The 23,686-nt window shown below is 46.0% G+C and overlaps 1 long non-coding RNA gene across 1 annotated transcript in view; it reads left to right on the forward strand.

The window, feature by feature from the left end:
• Positions 1-23,686, forward strand: part of LOC149873708 (uncharacterized) — a 725,387-nt gene that overhangs the window by 157,810 nt on the left and 543,891 nt on the right. The gene's annotated exons all lie outside the window — the stretch shown is intronic.

Here is a 23,686-nt window from a genome sequence, read left to right on the forward strand (position 1 = left end):
TATGTTTTACCCATTTCTTCTCCTATCTCAAGCTCTGCTTCTGTGTACTGTTTACTTTATTAACATGGAATTGCCTATGCATTTCCTTCATTTACATGCTTCTCTGCTAAGAGCGCATGCATAAGGCTTTGACCTCTGCTTCTCTCGGTCACTTGCTGGTTCTTTTTGGTTCTTTGCTGACTCCTTGTTCATCTTTAAGGTCTTGCTTCTGCTTTATCTATTGACGATAGCTGGTGGGCTGTATCTTGTTCTTCATACACAATGGGCTGTAAAACTATGACCTTGTTAGAAAACTGCTTGCCTAAGTATTTGCAAAGTTATTTTTAATATATCATTCTGCCTTGTGGTCAGCAGCTTTTGCTGAGACAAAGGAAGAAGCCTTTATTCATCTGCCCACCCAGTGCTCCCCAAGATCTAAATCCTGTCATCCTAACACCTGTTACCTGAGAGTGGCATTTTCCTGAGTCCCTAACAAGTTAGGCTTCCCCTCAACTTGCCTGCCATGGCTTTGATGATAAACAATTGAATAGGAAGGTTCAGCATGTTTTAATACAGGGGGTCCACTTGGCGGTACTCACAGATCCAAGAGTGTTTGATGAACGGGGTTCCACCTCCCCTACATTCCCCGCCACACACCAGCCATTGGTGTTGAGATGATGGACTGATGCGGGGTTCTGGCTTGATCCGGGTTTTGACCTGAGTCAATTACAAAGGCACTTCCTAGCCTTGTCTGGATTGCTGTCTTGCTTCCTTGCAGACAAGGGGTTAATCTTGGGATTAAGCCCTGACCTTAGGACTCCACTGATCCTATGCAGCCTTCCCTCAGAAAAACCCAAAAAACTGAAAAAGAAAGAAATGAAGAGAAACCTAATTTCTTGGTGGGTTACCTCTATTCTGGCTAATGCCCTTCTTAGTCTGTTGGCAACACTCCCAGCTCCCTCAAGCCACTGGATTTTTTTTTAGTAACTGAGGCTTCACTCCGTAGCCTCAGGAGCATGAAGCCTCTACTGTTCTGTATATATTAAGCCCTGGGGCTCTGACACCTCCCATAACTGGTGCAGAGGCAGGCTCTTCTCATTCTCCCCCAGCACTCTGGGTGTCTCTTAAATCTCCCATGGTGGTGCTGGGTGCTGACGTCATCAGCCCAGCCCTGCCCAGCTTGATTGACAGCTGGCTCTTGAACTGCGGCAGAGGTGAAGCACGTCATTGCCACCCTGCTGGTTCCTGCTCTGGGGGTGAATTTTGTGTTTTACTGTGGGCTTGTTCAGCCCATTCAGGGTTCTGGGTATTGCTTGTGGGGTCTCCCAGGTCCCTTGCATTATATCAGGTAATGACAAACCTGAGCAAGCAAACAAGGAAGTGCAGATTTTTTCCCTTGTGCATGAAGATTATGAATTCATGGAATCAATGCATCTGTCATCAGCTACAACTCTTGGGGTTATTTTTTCTGGACTTTCAGAACACCTAGGTGGACAGTCTCCATAGAAACATCTCCTTGCACTTCCAATGACAAATCAAGGATTTCATTGTTTTAGATTCTTTTAATCAACTGGCAGCAGATCTCATGTCTGAACTTGGTGGCCTAGTCTGGTTAGAAGATCTCAGTAAGCGCCCTATTGTTCTCCTGCTGCTCCCAGACCTGTCACCCAGAACGCAGAGAGGGCACTCCACTTGGATATATGCATCATCCATACAAAGAATGACTGCTGATGGAAGATGAGGTCTACTCATCCTGCATCAAAGTATTCTCATCCATAGCAGGAAAAATTCAGGTGGATAAATTTGTGTATCTAGGTGGACCAAGATCTCAACCTGTCCATGTATGATATTCCTGTCCCTTTTTGAGACTTTTATGCCAAATATCCTAGACCTCCTATAGGAGTTGAAGCCTCAGAGGTCATTTTCAAGCTCAATTCTGCTATATCTGACTACCTTCTCAGTGCACCATTGTTTGGTGGAAGGTGAGTCTCTCTTCCACCACCACTGGTTTCTCAAGGGCTTTAAACAAGGTTTTTTCTTTGGTAAGTGATCCTGTTTCCCATTCAGACCAGAACCTGTTCTTCACATCCCTGATGGAGGCCACCATTTGAACTCATTTCACCCTGCTCATTCAAAGAATAAAGTAGTCATGTACCAGCAATATGGAGTTGTCTATATCAGTGTTTCTTAACGGAATTATTTCATTTGGTCTTATTTTTATCAAAGTAATTACTAGGACTGTGTGAAGTGGCACTGCTCCATTTGGCCTTGAGTTTTGAGGTTTCAATGGAGCAGTGTTTTGTACTGAATTTCATTTTGATTTGAAACAGCTGTTCTGTTTTGCTTTGTTGAAACAGTCAGGCTGTTTCAACTCTGTTTCGACATTTCACTAGATTTGCCCAGGACAGGGAATCAGCACAGCTGGGCTGACTTCCCATACCCGGTACTAGATCCGGCCAGGGACAGATTTTTCCCAGCTGGGATGACTTCCCACCCCTGATGCTGGATCAGGTGGGGGGCAGGGAGCCAGCTCAGCTAACCCAGGGGCAGGGGATGATCCAGCACTGGGGATGGTGAGTCAACCCACTTGGGCTGACTCCCCACCTCCCACCCAATCCAGCACCCGGGATGGTGAGTCAGCCTTCCTGGGCTGACTCCCTGTCACCTGCCCAATCCAGCACCGGAGATGGTGAATCAGCCCAGCTGGCCAGGTGACGTCCCCGGCTGGATCTAGCACCAGGGATGGGAAGTTAGCCCAGCAGGGCTGGCTCCCCATCCCCATCCAGATCTAGGGCCAGGGATGGGAAATCAGTCTAGCTGGGCTGGCTCCCTGCTCCCCGCCTGATCCAGCACTGGGGATGAAGAGTCATGACTAACCTCATTTTGTTTTGAGGCTGTTTCAAAGCCCTTTGTTTCATTTTGATATTGCTGTTTCAATCTTGAAATGAGTCAAAACAATGTTGAAACAAAACAGCTGGTGAAATTTTGCACAGCCCTAGTAAATTCTGCTAATAGAAAAGTGAAACTGGAATCATGGAAGGGACAGTTCTTCTCTACAGAAATGGTGACTTTTCATTTGAGATAAATTTATATAATTAAAATCTTATTTAATTTTTCCCCTGGATAAAAATATGTTTGCCTGTGGAAATGTTGAAATTGTATCTATGATTATTCAGAGAGCATCTCCTGGATCACACGTGAATACTTGTGAAAACTGATTGTTTTGCTGGTTTGTGCAATTTAGTAAATGTAAAATTAGGAGAACATTTTAAAATTTCCCTCAGTAGTATCCCTTCATCTGGAGAATACTGCATTTTCTATTCTTTTACAGGCATTGTCTGATTTCATGGGCAATGCTGGTTTTAAAAATTTCCATGAAATCCATGAAATCACAACTTCAGTAGGTCCTATTTATATATTACAAACTATTAATTATATTAGTCCAAAGCCAAAAATTTTATGATTTACCACATAGTTCACTTGGCTGAGCCTCCAAAGAACCAAAAGCATTTCAACCCACCATGACCCCATAGCCCAGCACTGTGTATACTCCAGATACCCACCAACAATGGATTCATGTGCTAATTATGTCTCCCTTCCCAATAATGACTGAACCTGGGTGTTCTTGTCAGGAGTCTTGGGATCCTCCAAAAATATTTATGCAGAGGATGTGCAGGGCAACCTGGTCCAGCCCCATTGCATGGAGGGCAGCACCACAGTAATTATATGCAACAGGCTGGGAGCATAGGTAACCAAAGGCTTCTGAATAAACAGTTTGGACCCCATTGGGTAATGTTTGCCAGACCTTTAAGGATGGTGAAGAAGTGAGAATAATTGGAAATGGGAAGGAAAGGTACAGCTTAGGTGTGGGAGTGAAGAGGAAGTCAAAATGTATTCAGTGTAGTGGTTCACCATGACTTGAAAGACTCAGCACTGAGGGGACTGGGCACAATGGGCACTAGCTTATATGTTATTGAGATAGGTTACAATAACTATTGGAGGCATAGGGAGCAGCGTGAGATGCACCGGTGAAAGCTCGTCACGCCCCCACACCCCAAAGCCCCCCAGCGACTCCCAACTGCTGTGGAGCCTCCCGCTGACCCACAGTAGCAGCTGAAGATGAGCAGGGCCCATGGTGGGAGGGGACTAGCCCAGCTTAGCTGCAGGAGGCAGCTAAGTAGGAACCGGGGAGAGTCTCACCCTAACCTGGGCCCTACTTGGCCCAGCCCCCCAAGGAGCCACGCAACTGGAGCTGCCTGAACAGGGTGCACAAACAAGCATGCTTGACTGCCCAGCACATGAGTTAGCACAGATTTTGCGCAGGAGGGTAAGCAGGAGGGCCCACAGCCCTACCTGTGAGCCCCCCTAGGGAAGCCAGTCCCAGCCATAGCCAGTGGCATGACACGGAAGGGCACACGCCACACCCCTTGGGTCCCCTTGGGGTCTGCAGGCCCCCCCAGCACCTCAGAGACCTCCACCCAGACAGAGCCCATGGTTCTGGGGCTCCACGCAGATGGACCCCCTGGCTCTGGATGCAGGAGCTGCCTGTCGCTTTTTCAGGCTCTGGGGCCCGGGAGCATAGCCACCTCCCCTTGTGGGGTCTGCTCCCTATTAGGGTCTCTGGCATGCCAGCTGAAGGAGCTCCAGGCCACAGTCCAGAGACTGCATGCCATCAGGGACTGCGAGCAGGAGATAGACTCCTACTGCCAGGCCCTTCTCCCCTGGGGGATGGAAGGTAGATCACAGTCTCCCTCCTGGACAAGGATCCCATTCTGTCAAACCACGGGGATGGACCAAGGTGGTCAAGAGCCCCAAGGCCCGCCGCACCAAGGCCCCTGCCCTGCTAGAGCTTTGCAACAGGTACAAACCTCTTGCAGCCCCAGCAGAGCCTGCTGAGTGCCAGGTCCTGCAGGCCACAAAGGCTCAACTGTAGCTACCACCCCCGCTCTCCCTAAGACAAAACGAAAAGTGTTTGTCATAGGAGACTCCATCCTGAGGGGGACGGAGGGAGCAATCTGCCGCCCCAACCCCTTGGCCTGGGAAATTTGCTGTTTCCTGGGAGCCCATATCTGGGACATTGTGGAGAAGATCCCTGAGCTCCTCCAGCCCACTCACCACTACCCTATGGTCCTCATCCATGTGGGCAAGAATGACATGGCTCAGAGCGCTCCCAGCTGGGTCATGAACCACTACAGGGATTTGGGAGCAGGGCTAAAGGGTCTCGGGGTGCAGGTGGTGTTTTCTTCAATCCTCTCAGTCTCAGGCTATGGGCTGAGGGAGAGGAGGATTGAGGTAGTGAACCAAAGACTGTGGTGCTGGTGTCATTGGGAATGTTTCAGCTTCCATGACCACAGTGTGCTCTTTGGTGAGAGAGGCAGTGAGCTGCTGGGAAGGGACGGCCTCCACCTCTTTCTGCTGGGGAGGAGGCTCTTCTCAGCCACGCTGGCTGATCTGCTCCACCGGGCTTTATACTAAGCCCACTGGGGGATGGGGGAACTACTGCTACTGCTGGCCCACTGAGAAACCCTTGCAAAGCCAGCAGGCCAAAGCACTTAAGGGAGCCCACCCCTGCCCCAGCCTTAGAGCAAGCTGCAGGCAAGGCAAGGGACCCCAAGGGGACACTTGCATGCCTGTACACTGATGCCAGGAGCTTGGGGAATAAATAGGAGGAACTTGTCCTCCTGCTCAACACAAATAATTACAATGTCACAGGGATAACGGAGTACTGGTGGGACTCCACCAATGACTGTACCACAGGTATAGACAGGTATGTACAAGAGGGATCGAGTGGACAAAAGAGGCAGAGATGTAGCTCTCTATGTCGAGGAGAACTATGCATCCATACAAGCTGACACTGGCACTCAGGGTGAATGACTAGAGACCCTGTGGGTTAAAATCCATGGGGAACATGGCACAGGGGACACAATGATGGGAGTCTACTACAGACCTCCATCCCAGAATCAAGAGCTTGACTAGGAGTTCACCAGGGAATTGGCTGAGGCTGCATGCTCCCAGTCCATAGTTATCATAGGGGACTTCAACTACCCAGACGTCTTGTGGGAAGAGCACTTGGCCAAATCCAAACAGTTGCAAAGCTTCCTTACATGCATGAATGAGTTCTATCTGACTCAAGAAGTCTATGGGGCAACAACAGGCAAAGTGCTGCTTGACCTGGTGCTGGCAACCAGGGACAACCTAATCAGTGACCTAACGTTTGAAGGGAAGCTGGGTGACAGCAACCACAAGCTGATCACCTTCACCATCCGCCAAAAAGCTGTCAAGTCAGTCAGCAGTACAGAGGTTCTCAACTTCAGGAGGGCTGACTTTGACAAGCTCAAGAGACTAGTCAGTGAGATCCTAAGGGACCATGACCCCAAAGGGAGGAGGGTCCAGGAAGAGTGGCCGCTCCTCAAGGGAGCGATCCTAGATGTACAAGCTAAGGCTATTCCATCTCTGAGGAAAGGCAGCCTCCAGGCTCTCCAGGGAACTGGCTGTCCTCTTGCATCTAAAAAGACAGACCTACAAAGGATGGAGGACGGGATCCATCTCCAAGGAGAAATACTCTGCACTGGTCTGGAACTGCAGGGAGCAAACCAGGAAAGCCAAGGCTGCCATAGAACTCCAACTGGCCACAAGTATCAAGGACAACAAAAAGTCCTTTTTTAGATATGTGGGGAGCTGGAGGAGAAGCAAGGGCAACATTGGACCCCTGCTAAACCAAAAGGGAGAACTGTTGACCGATGCCCAGGAAAAAGCCAACTTGCAAAATGGGTACTTTGCATCAGTCTTTCACAAGTCCCATGGGATGCCTTTGCCCAATATGGGACAGGGACACTTAAGCGAGGGTGGTTCCTTGCCCTCTATCAATGCTGACCTTGTGAAGAAACAGCCCTGACAATTTACACCCCAGAGTACTCAAGAAGCTGCCTAGCGTCATAGCTCAGCCCCTGGCATGGGTCTTTGAGAGCTCCTGGCACTCTGGTGAAGTGCCCGATGATTGGAAGAAGGCCAATGTGGTGCCTATATTTAAGAAAGGGAGGAAAGTGGATCCAGCAAACTAAAGACCCATCAGCCTTACCTCTATCCTGGGGAAGGTTTTAGAAAAAATCATCAAGGAGGCCAATGGCCACACTATGAGGGACAGCCAGCACGCGTTTGTTGTGGGTAGGTCATGCTTGACCAATCTCATTTCCTTTTACGGCCAGGTGACCCATCACGTGGACAAGGGGGAAGAGATTGATGTCATATATCTTGACTTTAAAAAAGCCTTCAATCTGGTATCCCATGATCAACTTTTGGCAAAACTGGTCAACTCCAGCCTTGGGTCCACCACAATCAGCTGGCCAGGGAATTGGCTCCGGAGTCAGACCCAGAGGGTAGTGGTTGATGTAAGACAATCATCATGGTGCCCTGTGACCAGTGGGATCCCCCAGGGCTCCATCTTTGGACCTATTTTGTTCAACCTCTTCATTAGTGATGTGGACATCGGAGTCAGAAGCAGACTGGCCAAGTTTGCCAATGATACCAAACTTTGGGATAAAGCATCCACACCTGAGGACAGGAAGGTGATCCAGGCTGACCTTGACAGGCTCAATAAATGGGTGGATGAGAACCTGATGGTGTATAACACTGAAAAATGCAAGGTTCTCCACCTTCGGAGGGAAAACCTGCAGCATGTCTATAGGCTCGGCAGTGCTACGCTGACTAGCACCACGGATGAGAGCGACTTCGGGGTCAGGATTGACCACAAGATGAACATGAGCCTTCAATGTGATGCTGCAGCCAGTAAAGCGAGCAAAACGCTGGGTTGCATCCATAGATGCTTCTCAAGCAAATCCTGGGAAGTCATTCTCCCCTTGTACTCGGCCTTGGTGAGGCTGCAGCTGGAGTACTGCATCCAGTTTTGGGCTCCACAGTTCAAAAAGGATGTGGAGAAGTTTGAGAGAGTCCAGAGGAGAGCCATGCACTTGATCTGAGGTCAGTAAAACAGACCTTATGACGAGAGACTGAGAGCCATGGGACTTTTCAGCCTGGAAAAGCGCAGGCTTAGGGGCGACCTGATGGCCACCTATAAGTTTATACGGAGTGTTCGCCAGGACCTAGGGGAACGTTTGTTCACCAGAGCGCCCCAAGGGATGACAAGGTCAAATGGTTATAAACTCCTGCAAGACTGTTTCAGGCTGGACATAAGGAAGAATTTCTTTACTGTCCGAGCTCCCAGGGTCTGGAATGGCCTGCTGCCGGAGGTGGTTCAAGCACCTGCTTTGAATGCCTTCAAGAGAAACCTGGATGTTTTTCTTGCTGGGATCCTATGACCCCATCTGAGTTCCTGCCCCTGAGGCAGGGAGCTGGACTTGATCATCTTCTGAGGTCCCTTCCAGCCCTAATGTCTAGGAAATCTAGGAAATCCTCTTGGTAGGTTCCCAATATAGCATTTTTGTTAGCAAAGGTAGAGTATCAGAACTGGCTTTGGCCCTCCTGGTGCCAGCCTGATACTGAAGTACCTCTAGGCCCAGTGCCTGTTCCCTGTGGAGGGAAAACCTGCCTGGTTTTTTAAGGGTCACCAAAAAAAATGGTTGCCATCAGTATATTTGCCCTATATGGGCCATGTGTTTTATAGTCATTATTATAGTCTGTGGTAGTCTAAACAGAAAGGAGACAAGCAGTAGAGTACTAGTATGTTGGAGAACTACTAATTATTTTAATACTTTGTGACTGTTTCACTTAAGATTTATCCTGAGGTAAAATGCTCATTGACTTCATTGGGAATTTGACTATGATTAAGGCCATTTGAATGTCTGCTTAGATCAATGTGGAAGGTCATTTTCAGGAAACTCAGAGAGATAAAGCAATGCAAATTATCCATATTAGCTCTACTTGGAGGCAAAATGATTTATTTTTACAGTGAGTGACTTATGTTCATGTTGAATGTGTGTCAAATCCTCTTGATTTTACAGTCAGAACCAAGGCCACAGTTCATGGCAAGATACAGCGGGTTGCTTTGCTACTCAGAATGGCCAAAGGAAGGAAATCTTACTTGGCTCTGTCGGGAAAGTAATTGTTATTTGCTCATATCAACAACAAATTTAGAACCACCCTTTGTCCCAAACTTGTGTCTATCCACTCTTCTTTGTTCATTTGATCTTGAGCTAAGGGTGTGGTGAACAACTAGACCTGCATATATTTCATTCTGTTGTGGTCTTGGAAGCCCTTGTTTAAAGGACAGGGAAGTGTGTCTTTTATTACAGTGAAGTCAGTGTGTAGTCTCAGAGTGCAGTGAGCCTCTAGATCAATTAGTGAGCAGGAGCTGGATCTATATACCGGTTCCTGGCTCCAGTTGTAATGGATAATATACAGCTGAGAAATTCCCCAGACAGATGGGAATCTTCAGGTGGTGTATAGCCACAATAGTCACTAAACAGGGTAGAAAGAAGGCTAGTGCAGGAGAATGTGGCCTTGGGGATCTGACTCAGTGGATAGGGTATTCATTTGAATAAAGTTGTCAACATGTTTGTGCTTTTTGGGGTGGAGGGTGGTGGGGGGGAAATGTGTTAAATTTCTTTTTGAGCCTTGAATGATGAATCTTGATGAATGAAACACACACTTAAAGCATTTTTATTTTCCATTTGGGTGGATAGTAAGTGCTGTACATCCTGTTCATTGCTGACTTAAGCTAATGTTTGTGCACCGATAGTGTCAGAATGCACTGTAGTTGTTCCAGTTGTAAATTGCCATTTCTCTTCCTGCAGTCATTTGTAAATGGTTTATCCTGTAAGGTGTTAATAATCAGTATCTTAGCTTTTCCATAATTCATCCACTTTGAGTATAAACCTCTCCTTTATATACCAATTAAACAATTACAACTAGTTTCTTTTCCCTATAAGTAATAATTCTTTGCTAATTATCAGCACAGTAGGGTAAGTTAAATAGAGTAAAGCAGAAATGCAGTTTGCTGCATTGTAAAATGAAAACAAATCTCTCTCTTCTGAACTCAAACCATTTAGATGAGAAGCTGCTGCAGGTTTAGCAAAGAAAATAAGAAAATGGAAGCTTAAAAACATACAAAGACACCATAAAAATAACTTTATCCTAAACAAATATTATAAAACGCACAACAGTGAAAGTTGCCATTTGTTTTACTATTTGTTATAAAAGACTATACTTCAGGTGACTTTGAAATCAATAGCACTAGTCTGTTTTCTTTGTTTTTGCGTGATAACATGTTAATGTTGAGGCCCTCTCAAAACCACCTTAGTTTTCTGGGAAAAGACTAATATAATCAATGGGGAATTTCCTCTGGTTTACCTTTTTAGCACCTTTTTCCTGTAGTTCCCTCCTCTTTTAAAAGTCGAATCAACTGAGAAAATGATTTCTTTCTACACTGGCATCAACATAAGTATAAAGCAACTAAAGCAATAGCTACCATTATGCGTTCACTGAAGTGGGTGGAATATTTTATCTTCTGCCCCATAAAGCAAACTATAGTAATCCAGTATAGGGTATATGTTCCCAGTATGTAGACTATCATTTCTGTAGTAGGAGCAGCATGGTATTGTGATACTCAATGGAGGACAGAAGTTTAGTCTGGTGACCACAGTAATACAACATTCATATTCCACAATGGGCTCAAGTATAATAGCAGAGCTGTTAATTGTGATCACAGTAGCATTCCTGCTTTTGATGTGCATGTGAGGAGCAATCCCTATAGATTTTCACTTGGGAGCATTAGAAAATTATCCAGCTGTGTACTGAAGTGGAGCTGGATAATTTTGTGAGACAACTTAAGGCTGAAGTTACACATCACATTTAGACTATGCTAAATCTGTAGAATGTTAAGTAGTGTCATAGTTAGAATGTGCTGTGAATAATTGAGCATTAAGGGTTAATGCCATTTTTTGCCTGCCTGGCCCCGATTTGTTGCTAGAAGTCCAGTGAGCAGGGATGTAGCTAGGAGCCAGGACATCTGGGCTCTATATCTGCTCTGGGTGGTGGGCAGGGGAGCAGTACATCCTGGGATGCTGGAGGACCACAAATTGCTTGTTTTATCTTTGTGGAGCAGACTGAAGTTACCCTAACATGAGCTAGGGAGCATGGCCCAGAGTTAAACCTTGCCTGAAGCTGAATAACTTTGAGATGCTCAGAGGACACTAAGCACAAGTTGACAAGCTTTAAAGTGTGGACTCTTATTTTAAGTGCCTTTCATTTTATCTAAGTGAAACATGTGACTTTGCCCTTAGAGATATTTCATCTCCAGAAGAGGAAAGATACTTGTCCAAAATGTAAGTCTTGCTTCAGTGAAGAAGCAGCTCAGGTCTTTGTAAGGATAGGCTTCCCTTGTGACCAGATCTGCCGACTGGGGGGAACAAACCCAAGTATCAATTAACCATAAGGTAAGTGGAAATATATTAAAATAGGGAATAAAGGCAGTATGGGAAATTGTGAAAAAACTTGAATTTGATTGAGCTGTTAACTCTGAGTGTCATATTGAGGTAAGACCTCTTTGTAAACAAATGGTATATGATACTTGAGAAATTATTTGTACTGAGCAGTGACGGGCGGGCTTCACTCTCAGCAGTAACAGCCGCTCCTCTGTTCTCTGAAGTGATGGGGTCTGACTTATGACAAAATATTACATAAAGTAGTGAATGCTTAGTGTTGCTTGGTTCTTTTAAATGCTCATGCTCTTGTCACTGTTAAAATGCATGTGGTAGACTAAAACCACACCTATGCTCTGACATTAGGTTGTACATTTTGGAGGTTGGTATTACAAAGTATTTAGCAGGAACTGTAACTGTCCAGCCATGTAAAATATCCACAAGGATAGAAAACAAAAGGATTTCTTTAAATATCAAGAGAACCTTTAAACTTCTTCTTCTAAACCCTGATGATTATAAACCAAAGATGGGCAAAATATCGCTCTCAGGTCAAATCCAGCCCATGGATGGACTTTGTCTGGCCCACAGCAGGCCCCTCTGTCCCACCTGGCCCAGGTGCCATCTGGCCCATGGCAAGTCCCACCACCCCTGAGTACACAGGGCAGCTCCACAGCTGGACTGAATTTCTAAGCATCCCAGGCAATGGCCATGGTACTGGTGGGGACCCATGTGCACAGCCCCAAACCTAGCCCACCTCGCACTCACTCTAGGCTCACTCTGGCCAGAGTGGATCAGCTCCAGACCAGCCAGGACCCACATACACAGCCCCAACACTGATCCCCGCCAGCCCCGCGCCTGTCCCAGACTCATCTTGGCTCAAGCAGACCAGGTCCAGACTAGCCAGAACCCACATGCATAGCTCTAACCCCACCCTGTTGCATGCCTGTTCTGGACCACCCACCTATCCTGAGCAGTGGCAGTGGCTGGGTAGAAGCTGCTGCTAGATGTGGGGGAAAAGCAGCCCTTCCCACCCACCACTGCCAGGCCCTTCTTGGAGCCACCCAGAGCCCATGCCTGGGCTGCCCTGCGGTCCTCTCTGCCACCATCACCACCAGCTCCAGGCGGCCCAGCGGGGCAGTGGTGGCAGAGGAGAAGCAGGCTGGGATTGGGGCTGTGCATATGGGTCTTGGCTGGTCTGTTTTATCTGGGATGAGTTTGGGGCAGGCTGGTTGGGGTTCGAGCTATGCACTCAGCTGTTGCTGGGTGCTGGTGGTGGTGGCAAGGAGCCAGAGGGCATGTAGGCTCTGGGCTATTGTGGGGAGAGGAGGGGCACTAACCAGTCTGTGACAGCTCCCCAGAACTGCCTATGTGGCCCACATGTCCAAATAATTGCCCACCCCTGTTATAAACAGTTAGTTTCTTAGAATAGCAGTGTATGTTTTTCTAAGTTGTCCCATTTTCATACTTATGTTTTCCTTGAGTATCAGGATGTTTCCCAGGATGGTGAGGAAGTTAAACAAGGGTTATATGCTTGTTGCCGGCACAAGGTGCCAGAAGGAGGCAACTATTGGGTTCGTTGCCCGGTGTACGTCACGCCAAATAAACACACGGGGGGGAGAAGCAGACAGAGTTTATTTGAGCTCAAGTAAAAGGCGCAGGGAGACTGTATAGTCTCAAATCCTGCACACCTAACCCTGCAACAGCAGGATCTTTATACCCCGGTCAGTTTCACTGTCAGTGATTTTCCACTAGCTGGCCCCCCTCTTCCTCCCCTTTCCCTCCTCCTTTCTCTCTCCGAGCGGTGCCCTTGCATTCCACAGATAACAGTTTTAGCTCGCCTGCTTTCCAGAAGGACAGGAGATTGCAGGCGCCAAAGAAAGGGTTACAAAGGTTGGGTAAGGCGGGGCGGGGTTTGGCTCGTCTGAGCCTGGAGCAGAAGGACTTCCTCGACACTCGTGGTCTTCCATCCCTCTGAGTTACCCAGGGTTATGCCCAGTGACACCAACATGCTTTTATACTTAAAAGTGAAAACCCATTTTGATTTACTGCTTTCTTTATTTTTCATTCATTTTCATTCATGACTTTGTTTTAAACTTTTGCCTTTATTTTACTCTAGCCTCCACTCAGAGTGACCAAAGACCTATAGGCACTTGTGACTTAGTCTGATATTTCTATTGTTGGTGCTGCTGTTCATGTGAAATATAAAGATTCCTAGGAGTTTTTAATTCTTATCCATACAAACAACGTTTTTCATCACCATTAATTAATTGATCAAATTGTGATAACAAGATCATTAAAAAAAAGGGTTTCCTTAAATAATCTTTCACATTTTAATTCTTAGAGAAGCCATGTAAGAATTCCTACATTACATGGTCATTCACTAAATACAGGAAACTAGATCTTTTCTGGATTTAAGAAACTGTGAACTACAAGGTTATAATTGATAGATAAAGGCCTTTTCCCATGCCAATGAAGTCAGTGGGATCAGATCCGAAGGCTTGATTCTCCAGTAACTTACAGAGTCTTTAATAGGCATCACCCCATTGAAATCTGGACTGATGTTTCCCTCTTTAAAAGATACCAGAACTGAATAGGCACAATCAGTTAGTTTGAATGGGGTGAATATAATATAACAAGTGAAAAATTAAATCCAGAATTTTTTTATTCTAATGAAGATATCTATCTTTTTAGATATTGTTTTCTCTGTACTTTACCAGTTACAGCATATTGATTGATCTATGATGAAGTCAATATATATATATGGTATAAGTAATTTTAGTATTTTCATACTAAGTATCTATTAAATAAATGACTCTTAGTTAAAGATAAGAATAAAATGGAAAGAGTTCATTTTGTAATTGAGTTGGAGAGATGTGATTATAGCTTGCATTCCTAAATGCATATTTAAGCATGAAAAGCCCTGTTCATCCCAAAGTGCAGTGCATTTGGGTCAGAGATTTTTTAAAGCCATGTGGGCTGTATCCCCACAAGTAGGGGCATGTGGTTGCACAAATTTGTGCCACCGCTGCTTTTTTTCCCCAATGCACATCCTGTATGTGGGGTTAGCATAGGAAAAAATGCTCTGGGTGGAATAGAGGAGGCTGGGGCCAGCACCTGGACTGGCCTCAGCAGCCTTATCTGGGGTTGTGGGGGCCTCCCAAGACTCCAGTGTTAGTGATCTGGGTGCATGGAGCTTGGCTGGTAGCTGGAGCATGGCTCTGGCCAGCCAGGCTCCTGTTTCAGGCTGCACATACTGCCACCATGTGCACTATGCTGCTTTTTTTTCCACGATTTTTTTTTATACTAGGATTTCCCAGTATCTAAATTTGGCTCTACAAATATGCAGGGTGGAGAACCAAAACACATGTGCGGGGTGCATTTTGTGGCACCTCAAAATGTATGTACTTGTTCATGTGGACGTAGCCTTGGTGTCCATCTTGACTTGGCTATTCTTGAAGTCAGTAGACGTTTTACTTCCACAGAGCAAGAGGGTGCATACACTGTCAAGAAGAAGCAATTTTCACTCTGGCATAGCAAAGGTCTGATTGCTTGTTGACTTAAGAAACAATTGTGGCATTGTTTAGATGTACAGATTAAATAGGGCCTGGATACAAATCAAATGGTGCTTAACACATTGCTCAAATTTTCATGGCACACCTGGCTTTGTGCCCTGATAGTTCTGACCCCTGCCATGATGGAGCCCAGCAAGTTTGTGGTTTCATAGGCCTGCTCTTAGCTCAGGCCTACATCCTGTCTTAATCCATATCTGGATGAGATCTTTTGACAATGAATAGTGTGTGAGCACAGATATGCATCAGGAAAAGACTTGGGGAAAACGGCATTAAAGGTCGGCAGTACTGACACTTAAAAATCAGTGGAATCGTTTAAGCCAAGCAACAACTTTGTAGGCTTTCAAGTAGTAGGAGGGCAACATCGAAGGCTTTTGTATGCCCAAACTATGTAATGAATGTGATAATCAGCTGATGCATGCAGAACAAACTCCAATGTGTTGGAGAAGGTTTTTCTCATAGCCCTGCAGGAAAGAATTGCAGTAATCAAATGTTATGATCTGAAGGGCAAAGGCTATTGTGAGTTTGTCACAGAGAAAATAAAGGACATAATCGTTGTAAGTAGTGTTTAGAGTATATATAGATACACCTCCTCTGTATCATTTTCAATGTCTGTAGGGTTGTCATTGAAAGACCTCATTGAAAGTGATATAAGGTCACTGAATTAGAAGTATGACTTCATGGATGTGTACGTTAACTAAGCATGAACACAAAATAGTGTGTTATTGTGACAAACATTAAGCAATAATGAGACCTATATTTAGTGGAGGAGCTATGGTACCTCAATATCATCCAGGCATTTCTTCATGGGAACAGTTTGAATATTTTAGGATCCATGGAGAAAATGAAAGTTACTGATGTTTTGATTATGCTTAAATGTGTCTACACATTTGCCCTCCTACTACTTGCCCGGGAGCATGGCCACCTCCCCTTGCGGGGTCTGCTCCCTATTGGGGTCTCTGGCGCGCCAGCTGGAGGAGCTCCAGGCCACAGTCCAGAGACTGCGTGCCATCAGGGACTGCAAGCAGGAGATAGACTCCTACTGCCAGGCCCTTCTCCCCCGGGAGCCACAGGGGAGAGCTCCGTCTCCCTCCGCGAGTAAGGAGGACTCTGGGATCTCCCGCTCTGCCCAGTCAGGGGCATGGACCAAGGTGGTCAAGGGCCTCAAGGCCCGCTGCACCAAGGCCCCTGCCCCGCCGGAGCTTAGCAACAGGTTCGCACCTCTTGCAGCCCCAGCAGAGCCCACGCAGTTGCCTGCTCCCACAGGCAACCCAGGCTTGACCGCAGCTACTGGCCCTGCTCTCCCCAAGACAAAGCGTAAGGTGTTTGTTGTGGGAGACTCCATCCTGCGGGGCACTGAGGGGGCAGTCTGCTGCTTCCCGGGGGCCCGCATCCGAGACATTGCGGAGAGGATCCCAGAGCTCCTCCAGCCCACAGACCGCTACCCCATGCTCCTTATTCATGTGGGCACCAATGACACAGCTCGGAGCACCCCCAGCCAGGTCATGAGGTGCTACAGGGAGTTGGGAGTGGGGCTTAGGGGTCTGGGAGCTCAGGTGGTGTTTTCGTCGATCCTCCCAGTCTCGGGCTATGGGCTGAGGAGGGAGAGGAGGATCCACGCGGTGAACCAAAGACTGCGGCGCTGGTGTTATCGGGAAGGCTTTGGCTTCCATGACCACAGCCCGCTCTTTGGAGAGAGAGGCAGCGAGCTGCTGGGAAGAGATGGCCTCCACCTCTCTCCCCTGGGGAGGAGGCTCTTCTCAGCCAGGCTGGCTGACCTGCTCCACCGGGCTTTAAACTAAGCCTGCTGGGGGATGGGGGGACTACTGCCCCTGCTGGCCCGCTGAACGGCCCTTGTAAGCCAGTGGACCAAGGCACTTAAGAGGGCACTTAAGGGAGCCCACAGTTGCCCCAGCCCTGGCACAATCTGTGGGCAAGGCAAAAGCCCCCAAGGGGACACTTGCCTGCTTGTACACTAATGCCAGGAGCCTGGGCAACAAGCAGGACGAGCTCGTCCTCCTGCTCAGTGCAAAGAAATATGATGTCATTGGGATAATGGAGACCTGGTGGGACTCCACCCATTACTGGACCATGGGTATAGAGGGCTATACCCTATACAGGAGGGATCGTGTTGGCAAAAGGGGTGGGGGTGTAGCTCTCTATGTGAAGGAAAGCTACATGTCCCTACAAGCTGATGTTGGCGACCAGCATGGACAGCTAGAGACCCTCTGGGTAAAAATTCGTGGGGAATTCGGCACAGGGGACACAACGGTGGGAGTCTACTACAGACCTCCCACTCAAAGTCCCGAGCTTGACCAGGAGTTCGCCCGGGAACTGACTGAGGCCGCTTGCTCCAGGACCTTGGTTGTCATGGATGACTTCAATTACCCGGACATCTCGTGGGAAGATCACTCAGCTAAATCTGAGTGGGCGCAAAGCTTTCTCTTGTGCGTGGATGACCTCTACCTGACTCAAGAAGTCTATGGGCCAACGAGAGGCAAAGCGCTGCTTGACCTGGTACTGGCTATGGGGGACGACCTAATCGGCGACCTAGTGATCGATGGGAAGCTGGGTGACAGCGACCACGAGCTGATCACCTTCACCATCCACCGTAAAGCTGGCAAGTCAGTCAGCAACACAGAAGTCCTTGACTTCAGAAAAGCCGACTTTGATAAGCTCAAGAGGCTTGTCCGTCAGGCCCTTAGGGACCATGACCCCAGGGAGATGGGAGTTCAAGAAGAGTGGTTGCTTCTCAAGGAAGCGATCCTCAGTGCACAAGCTAAATCTATTCCAACACGGAGGAAAGGCAGCAAGAAGGCACTACAGCCCCCCTGGCTCTCCAGAGACCTAGCGGACCTACTGTGGCTAAAAAGGAAAGCCTACAAAGGATGGAGGATGGGATTCACCTCCAAGGAGGATTATTCCGCGCTGGTCCGGTCCTGCAGGGAGCAAACCAGGAAAGCCAAGGCTGCAACTGAACTTCAACTAGCTTCAGGCATCAAGGACAACAAAAAGTCCTTTTTCAGATATGTGGGGAGCCAGAGGAAAAGCAAGGGCAACGTTGGACCCCTGCTAAACCAGATGGGGCAACTGACAACTGACGCCCAGGAAAAAGCCAACCTATTAAATAGGTACTTTGCGTCAGTCTTTCATCAGTCACACGGGATGCCCATGCCTGCTATGGGACAGGGAAATCTGGGTGAGGGGGATCCCCTACCCTCCATCAATGCTGACCTCGTGAAGGAACACCTTGAGAAGCTGGATACCTTCAAGTCAGCTGGCCCTGACAATCTGCACCCCAGGGTACTCAAGGAGCTGGCGAGCGTCATAGCCCAGCCCCTGGCACGGATCTTTGAAAACTCCTGGCGCTCTGGTGTAGTGCCAGAAGACTGGAAGAAGGCCAATGTGGTGCCGATCTTCAAGAAAGGGAGGAGAGTTGATCTGGCTAACTACAGGCCCATTAGCCTGACTTCTATCCTGGGGAAGATCTTAGAAAAGTTTATTAAGGAGGCCATCCTTGAGGGACTGGCCCAGGCTAACATTCTAAGGGACAGCCAGCACGGGTTTGTTGCGGGTAGGTCTTGTTTGACCAATCTCATTTCCTTCTATGACCAGGTGACCTATCACCTGGACAAGGGAGAAGAGATTGATGTCATATATCTTGACTTCAAAAAAGCTTTTGATCTGGTATCCCATGATCACCTCTTGGCTAAACTGCCCAGTTGTGGCCTTGGCTCCACCAAGATCTGCTGGCTGGGAAACTGGCTCCGTGGTCAGACCCAGAGGGTTGTGATTGATGGCAGTCACTCATCATGGTGCCCTGTGACCAGTGGGGTCCCTCAAGGCTCTGTCCTGGGACCCATACTGTTCAACATCTTCATTAACGATGTGGACATCGGAGTCAGGAGTGGACTGGCCAAGTTCGCCAATGACACCAAACTTTGGGGCAAAGCATCCACGCCAGAAGATAGGCGGATGATCCAGGCTGACCTGGACAAGGTCAGCAAATGGGCAGACGAGAACCTCATGGTGTTTAACACCGATAAATGCAAGGTTCTCCACCTTGGGAGGAAAAACCTGCAGCATCCTTATAGGCTCGGCAGTGCTACGTTGGTTAGCACTACAGAAGAAAGAGACTTGGGGGTCATCATTGACCACAAGATGAACATGAGCCTGCAATGCGATGCTGCAGCTAGTAAAGCGACCAAAATGCTGGCGTGCATCCATAGATGCTTCTCGAGCAAATCCCGGGACGTCATTCTCCCCTTGTACTTGGCCTTGGTGAGGCTGCAGCTGGAGTACTGCATCCAGTTTTGGGCTCCACAATTCAAAAAGGATGTGGAGAAGCTTGAGAGAGTCCAGAGGAGAGCCACGCGCATGATCAGAGGTCAGGAAATCAGATCTTACTATGACAGGCTGAGAGCCATGGGACTCTTTAGCCTGGAAAAGTGCAGGCTCAGGGGTGATCTGATGGCCACCTATAAGTTTATCAGGGGTGAACACCAGGATCTGGGGGAACGTCTGTTCACCAGAGCGCCCCAAGGGATGACGAGGTTGAATGGTCACAAACTCCTGCAAGACCGTTTCAGGCTGGACATAAGGAAGAATTTCTTTACTGTCCGAGCCCCCAAGGTCTGGAACAGTCTGCCAGCGGAGTTGGTTCAAGCACCTACATTGAACACCTTCAAGAGTAAATTGGATGCTTATCTTGCTGGGATCCTATGACCCCAGCTGACTTCCTGCCCTTTGGGCAGGGGGCTGGACTCGATGATCTCCCGAGGTCCCTTCCAGCCCTAATGTCTATGAAATCTATGAAATCATGGTTAAAAGTTTTCATCAAGAAAGCCTGTATGTGTGTTAAAAGAAACTAGCAATAGGATAGGTCCCTAGGAAACATCTCTTATTACATCACCTCATAATAACAACCTTCAGAGAGATTTCAGTTCCATCTTCAAGACAGAACTTAAATCATCTGAGGACATCTGCATCCTTGTCATCAGTGAAGAACCTCTTCATGGTTAGTCAGATCAAGACAGGTTAAAGGAACCAGTGTGATAAAAACGACTAAGTGGCATAAGCTGAATAGGAGATCCCTTTTTATTCTTACAAGCATAGGTCAGCCCCAGTGAGGGGCCAGAATGAAATTCTCTTTAGGATTTCACTGATTTCCACCCCCCACCCTTCCACAATGCATGCCATATCAAATAGCTATTGTATTTGTAAATGTCCCTAAAGTCTTTTTGTTGGCTTGCACCCTTGGGCTAGGGACAGAGCATATTTATACACATACCTTTTTGTGCAGAAATGTGCCAGAGATCTGGCCAGTTGGAGCAGACAGCTGGGCTATGCTGTCTGCTCCAGCAGAGAAGGGTTGGGGGAGTTGGGGTGGTGAGGCAGGGACTGTTCCCCCCAGGCAAACCCTGGCTGGGGTCTGGGGCCAGGAAGGGAGGTTAAACTTCCCTTCCCCAGAGTACAGAGCTTCCCTGCCCTGCCCTGCTAAAAACTTATTGCTGGCTGTGACTATGTACTACAAATCCCAGAGGCACATGGAATCAGGAAGATGAAGTGATGAGCAAGCCTGCAGAGTCTTGCTGCAAATCCCATAGACCTCGGGGATAGCAGGAAGAGGCAGTGAACACATACCCCATTCTGGCTACATGCCAGAGAGCTATGCTGTGGTGCCCCCCCCCAGCTTCTGGCCTGAGCCACTGCAGGTATGTGGCTGCATTTCCTGAACGAAAAGTCTGTCCGGTTGTTTTTCAGTTTAATCTCTGTATCTTAGACTAAGTTGCAAAGACTGAATTGATTCAGCCTCAGGCTTTTTGACTGTCTGTACTTAGCCTTAGAGACAAGAACACCAGAATCAAAAGAAGGTTTCTTCTTCATAACCTGTATGTACTCACAGTTATTAGAATGCTAAAAATCCTTTTTCTTTATTAATTCTTACCTAGCAAAATACCTGTCAGTAAAAATTCTAGAACAGCACTCCTTTTAATCAACCTGGATGCACAGAAAAACATAGTGTATCTAGAAGAACCCTAAAGAACATGAAAGACTATCTTCAGAGATTGCAGAAGACCAGCCAAAACATTTGCACAATTTTAGTTGCAGAAAGATACCAACTTCATTGCAGATCAGACCTCAGATTTTCATGTTATCCTTCCCTTTAAAGGTTCATTGCACCATCCCTTTTGTTCTATATAGAAATGATCACATTATTAACCCAGAGCACCGAGGGATGCATATGAAACTGGTAGCACAAATGCATATAGATGATATTTCCAAATGGTCTGCTGGAGAGACCAATGTATTACTAAATTTCAAGCCACATTAGGACTGAGCCCGTATTTATTTAGTACTCCAACTCATGAAAGAGAGGGAGGATAAGATAGAAAAGAGAAGTATAAATTTTAATCCTCTATAGGTATAAAAATATTTCATTTTTACTTTTTCTTTAATGTCCATAAAATGTATAACTGGGGATTATTCAGATTAAAAATGATGTGTAGTGACAGTTTTAGACAATGTCATCAAGGTGCCCTTATTACTCAGTGGTTGCCCACTGTCACAAGAGGTAGTAGTTCATCTTGAAATGTAAGCAGAGTTGATTAGATCATTGCCTTATAGATGTTGTAAAAAAACATGGAATCCCTCAACTGGGGCCTTCATTATTCACTCGTATTTTTGGATAAAAACTAGCTATTATAAAGCCTATTTTAATGTGGGAAAGAAGGCTGGCATGAAGTTAATGTAAATTTACTTTAACCTAAATTGCACAGCACTAAAAACAGGGTCTTGTTGTCACTCATGGTAATGTATGTAAGAGAAGGACAGAGAGAGCTCAAAGACCTTGTACCTAAGAATGAGTGGCTGGGTTTGGGAACTGGGGAAAAGGGAGGTGGTTGTCTCCCAATCTTGCATATCTCTAGATCATAGTAAAGCTTGCTTCAATAGTGTTTTAAATTATGTAAACATATACATTTAGGAAACATTTTATACATGTAAAAAATATGCAAACAACAAAAGGTTCAGAGTCTTACCTACAGGATTTGCAGATATCAGGTAATTCACATACATGTACTGCTGCCAGTAAAAATAAATAATTCTCCACGCTCCTTTTTCCCACCAGAGGTTTTGAAAGGTGGGTAAACATAATTGATAACTAAGTACAGCATGTTTAAGGTTTTCAAGCATAGGTGCTTACATTTAGATGCTCATGTTAAAATGTATGCACTTATGCATAACGTTAGTGGGAGTCATAGGTGTTCAACACCAATGAAACCAGGCCACTTTTGTTAAGAACCTCAGTATAAGGGGCCTAAATTTGAAAATACTGATCTTTTGTGAATTGATTGTGGTTACAAAGCAATCAACAGCAGAGTCAGCATCAGCAATTAATACCTAAGTATGCCTGCATCTTTTTTAAAGCAATTAATTCTTTAAAACTTCTAATTCTTACATTTTGTCATATACTTGATAAATAACAGACAATGTTTCATTTGCATTCATGCCTCTGTCACCATGTTGGCTTTGACAGGTTCATGCCAGTGCGGCTAAGTAGAATTTTTTCTGATGTGCTATTACAAGGCAGCCCTTTCTAGGTATCAGGCTGTGTAGTCAGTCCAACTTTATAGGGATATTAAAAGTGAGCAACTTACTTCACCTAAGAACTTTAAAATACTGATAAAAAATAGATCTTTTGCACCTACCAGATACCCCAAGAAATGCACCCCAGTTTGGGTGATTGAATAGTATCTATGTTCTCCTCCAGACAAATGCAATATTTCTTTTATATTTAAAACAGGACATCAATTTAAGAATTAAAGTTGGCAGCAAGCACTGGATATGCTTGACAATGAGATTTATTAATCTTAAAAAAGGGGAAGTTTGAGACAAACACTCCTTTGGCCTGGAAACCTACCTAGCTGTGATGTAAAACTACAAACAATGACAGGCCATTACTAGACTAAGATTAACTAGATTCACTCTGATGGGAGCTATAGTTGTAATGGGCAGGTGGTATAGGGCCCAGTATTCAGACAGAATATGCTCCTGTAGTCTTGTTTGTTTTTTGAAGAAATAAGGGCAAAATGGATTTCTCTGTTCAAGGGACATTTTAAATACTGGGTTAATGAAGAAAAAACAATCAGGCTTCCTTCTAACATTTCAGAGCCTGCCCTGTACTCCCTAGCTGTATTTGCATTAGTTGCCCAAAATAAGGCCAAAGTCAGATAGAATTCTCATGTTTTATTTTAATGTTTCCTACTTCATTTTATCTTCTCTATCTTCATATGCTATTTTGTAATTTTGTATAAACTTGTAGAATGGATAAGTTTACTGTAGGTTTTTAGCAAAGATAAATTAGCATTGTTCCTTCCTTTCATTCCATTCCTAAATAAATTTTTAGCAATGATAAATTATATAAATATTTTATTATATATACATTTTATTTTATTGCTTTAGTGAAAGCTGGAAAACTACTACAGGGATGTTGAAACCCAAGTCTTCATTTATGCTTTGAAAGTTTTGGCATTGGAATAATGGATATCAGTGGAAAGTATTAAGAATTATTTAGTCCTGTGTGCTTATTAAATAACGAAAACATAGCATTCATTTTATGTAGAAGTGTTTGTTTAAGTACTGGAGGTTATCCCAGTGGCAAGTTCATCCTTATTTGATAATAATGAAACATAAGTTTGATGTGTTTGCTTGAGTAAGATTGCCATCTGGTAAATAATATGTTTTGTGAGTGTTTATAACAAT

The sequence above is a fragment of the Crocodylus siamensis genome, chromosome 1 (genome assembly GCF_052110815.1).
Source record: "Crocodylus siamensis isolate JL-2025a chromosome 1, ASM5211081v1, whole genome shotgun sequence".
Taxonomy (NCBI): Eukaryota; Metazoa; Chordata; order Crocodylia; family Crocodylidae; genus Crocodylus; species Crocodylus siamensis.